Source organism: Triticum aestivum, chromosome 7D (assembly GCF_018294505.1).
Source record: "Triticum aestivum cultivar Chinese Spring chromosome 7D, IWGSC CS RefSeq v2.1, whole genome shotgun sequence".
In the NCBI taxonomy this organism is placed as follows: domain Eukaryota; kingdom Viridiplantae; phylum Streptophyta; class Magnoliopsida; order Poales; family Poaceae; genus Triticum; species Triticum aestivum.
In genome coordinates, this window is record NC_057814.1 from 62,889,830 (window position 1) to 62,894,159 (window position 4,330).

Below are 4,330 nucleotides of genomic sequence, written 5' to 3' on the forward strand. Positions count from 1 at the left end.
TTGTTATGTATGCTGATTTGTGTTTGGTGATTGTATGACAACTAAAACATGATGACATTGTTGTTTAGTTGTACTCATATTTGGCTGTGAAACTTGGATTTGATGACATAGTTTGCTGTTGGACTGCAATTTGCTCGACGTCTTCGAATGAGAACAAAGCTGACCCGACAGGGCCTCTGCTATTTATTTATTTATATGAGCAAAAGGGGATACCCCCTGATTTCCGTTTATAGAAATCATTAGATGTTCACAACACTACGCCCAGCCTGCTACACAGGTTTCATTCATTACTAGTTTCAGCAAAGTGCTCATGTCGTAGCCACTGAATACATCATGAGTGCTACATACACTGCAAATAAAGAGACAATCATCCTACAGAGCACATCGATTTTGCCTATTATCTTCACAAGCTCTTTCATCTCCTCATTGCTGTCAAGGCCGTTCAGCAGCTGTTGCTTGGCCATGATCAGAGGAACTGCATCTTTAACCTTCTGCTCTGCATCTTCCTCTTCTGCCGTTCCTTCAGTTACATGTCCAACACCCCAACCTGCTGGTATTGGGATTCCTCGGCTAACCAAATAATCAGCGTAGTTGCATTCCCCCACATCAGCAGCTTCCCAGAAATACAAATCACACGAATCTTCCCTTTTCTGCACGAATCAAATTGGAAGATCATCAACCAAACTATTAAAAAATCAGCAACTGAAAGCAGCAGAACACTTAAACATATTATTACCCCATGATTCGGGCATTTGTAGAAGACTTGGCCAGGGTTGCGGATTGTGGTTGAGACGCGACAGATGACTCTGCGTGATTTGCAGCAGTGGCACCACACCAATGGCAACGGGTTGCGATGAGCAATCGGCTGTGGTGCGCGTGCCGGCGAGGGTGTGATGAGACCCACAGGCGATGGTACGGGTGGCGACTTGGCGCATATCTGGTTGTTGCCTGCTGAAAAGCAGGTGGATGAGCAGCCAGCGGACATGGTTTCTGCGGCCAGAGCTTCTGATGCTAGGCAGAGTAAGTAGAGAAGAGGAGAAGCGAACGTTGGATATATCGGTTTCATTACTTGCAGAGTAGCATAGCACCATATATAGTCATAGTCTAGGTTTGGATACGAACCAGCTACAGGAGCACGTCTTTCTTTTTTCTAAAACTCGGCAACGTCTCTTTACTGGTACACTAGCTTGTTCTGTACGCCTTCCCAAGTCTTTGATTTTCTTTCCCTTTTTTTTGCGAGGAAGGAAGGAGGACAAAATTGAGAGTTCCTGGGACTCGAACCCAAGACCTCTCGGTTGAAAACCAAGGGTGCTAGTCACTTATGTGGCGAACGTTCCCTGTGAGGAGGACGGCAGACGAACGCATTTTCCTCGCAGTTTTTTCCTATATATAAAAAAGTATGCTACTTGGTGTCCGCTTAGTCAACAAACGATTGTGCCAACCTTGACCGTTGGATTGACATTCAACGTTTGTCGCATTTCTTCAATCTCTTCTTCCTCGAGCCGCCAAAGCCAAACCAGCGCCAGCGGGACCGCCTGCTCCCGCCTCCCACGGCTAGCTTTGATCTTCCCCGGCTCCTGTTCGTTCCCGTCCGAGGCCTCACCATCGTCCTCCGCCTTGGTTCGCTCGCCGCGGCGCCACCCTCCGGTGTTGTCAACATGGTCAACAACCGAGAGGAATAAGGAGATGACTGTACATGGTGAGGATGACAGTAGGGAACCAGCAGCGCGCACAGTAATTTTGTTTTTTCGGGACCGAGATGGGTATCAACTGGGTTGTGCGGGACCCGTGGCCCATCTAGCCCAGGCTTTTATTTCATATGTTTAGCAAATGACCAGCCTAGTTTGTTTTTTTCCTTTCTGAAAATGGCTAGCCAGCTTTTTTTTGCAGAATAACCAACGTAGGCCTACTTGCTTTTCTACGCCCTGCTGGGCCGGAAATCTTTCAAGACGAGGAGGAATGCATTTTGCCCAAAAAATGGGCTATAAGTAATAAGAAATGGGCTATAAGTAATAATAAATGGGCTGTAAAATGAAAAAATACAGCAAACAAGCAATTAGTTCCAAAATACTGTTTCTTTCGGATTTTGATATTTTAAATTTCATTGTTTTTGTGCGGGTAAAATTTCATTGAATTTAAATTAAGGTATATTTAGATTTAAAATTAATTTGAATCTGGCTAGAAATTTCGGGCTGTATGCTGTTTGGGACAGATTGGGAGGCTGACTTGTGGGTCTTCTAGGTTGACGTGTACTTTGGCTTTGTCAACTTAGTCCACAAATGATTCTCGCAGGAGTGACCGTTGGATGTTAATCCAACGGCCGTGCTGCTTCTTCAATATCTGATCTTCTTGCTCCAGCCGCCCAAACCAGCTCCGGTGGGACTGCCTGCTCCCGCCTCCCGTGGCCGGCTGTGATACCGCACAGGCCGCACCGCCCCACCCTACTTCATTGCTGGCCAGGCCATTCCTCTACTCACCCACACCTCCTGTTATTTTCCGGCGACGGCAGCCAGACCAGTAAACCCTCGTACTCCCCACCGCGTGGGCAACCATTGTCGAGTCTTCCCCGGCTCCATGTCGTTCCCTTCCTAGGCCTCGCCGTCGTCCACCGCCATGGTGCTCTCGACGCGGCCTAGTCAACGTGGTCAACGAATGACATCCATCGGCCATGGACTGTACGCACAAAATAATGATTCCTCCACCTGACAGCTGGGACCCACCGGAAGGGCCTCTGTATTTCGCGAAAAAAACGTTCCCCCCGCTGACATGTCGGACCCACCAGCTATATCTTCGCACACAAGGAAGTGCCTCCTTATTACGCACAAAAAAATGAATACCCCCCTGCTAGCTGGGACCCACCATAGTGGGAGGATGACTTGTGGGCCAACTAAGTTGACGGGGACGGAGGACTTTGTCAACTTAGTCAATATGAACGATTCTAGCTCCAGTGACCGTACGATGTCCATCCAACGGCCGTAGTGCTTCTTCAACCTCTGGTCTTCTTGCTCCAGCCGCCCAAAGCTGCGCCGGTCGTGCCGCATCCTCCTGCCTCCCGTGGCCGGCTGTGCTGCCGCGGAGGCCTCACCGCCCCCTACTATTCCCACCGCTGGCCAGGCCCTGCGGCGACGGTAGCCTCACACCGCAGCCGAACCAGTGAACCCTCGTACTCCTCTCCGCGTGGGCTTCCACTGCCGCATCTTCCCCGGCTCCGGGTCGTCCCCTTCCTAGGCCTCGCCGTCGTCCACCGCCGTGGTGCTCTCGGTGCGGCCTGGTCAACATGGTCAAGGAATGACTTCCATCGGACGTGGACTGTACGTGGAGAGGCTGACAGCTGGGTCCACGGCCGCAGCAAGGAAGTGCCTCCTTATTACGCGGAAAATAATGATTCCTCCACCTGACAGCTGGGACCCACCGGACGGGCCACAGTATTTCACGGAAAAAGCGTCCCCCCTGACTGCTGGGACCCACCAGCTTCATCTTTGCACGCAAGGAAGTGCGTCCGGGCAAAAAAACAATTCGCCCCCCTGACTGCTGGGACCCACCAGCTACACCTTCGCACGCAAGGAAGTGCGTCCGGGCAAAAAAAACCGATTCGCCCCCCTGACTGCTGGGACCCACCGGCTACATCTTCGCACGCAAGGAAGTGCGTCCGGGCAAAAAAAAACGATTCGCCCCCTTGACTGCTGGGACCCACCAGCTACATCTTCGCAGGAAAGGAAGTGCCTGATAGTCGGGACCCACCTAGTCGAAGCGTACGTAGCGTTGTCATTCTGGTCGCGAACGTGTACGTACATACTAGTCGATGTAGAGGCGCGCACGTGTCGTAGTAGAGGCGCGCACGTAGCATGTACACGTACGTACAGCGGCCAGGGTGCAAGAAAATACGGCCACGTATGTGTACATACGGGCGGGTTCTCGAACGCCTACTCGCGCATACGTACGGCCAGCGCTCGTGTACATGGCTGGGTCGGAACGGAGAAACAGCGTCGTCGTCGTGTTCATGGGGAGGCAACGGAATGCGTCGTGTTCATCGGGAGGCAACGGAACGCGTGGGAGCCAACCGGCTGGGTCGGAACGGAATGCGTGGTCATGTTCATCGTGAGGGCTTGGACGGAACAGGCAATGGAAACGAGGCCTGGCGTACCGCAAAATGGAGGAAAATGACCTCCTACGTTCGGAACGGGGTCCTGTTGATCGGGAGGGGTGTGGCGTACCGCAAAACGGATGAAACGGACCTCCTACGGTCGAAACGGGGGTCCTGTTGATCGGAGGGGTGTGGTGTACCGCAAAACGGAGGAAACGGACCTCCTACGGTCGAAACGGGGGTCCT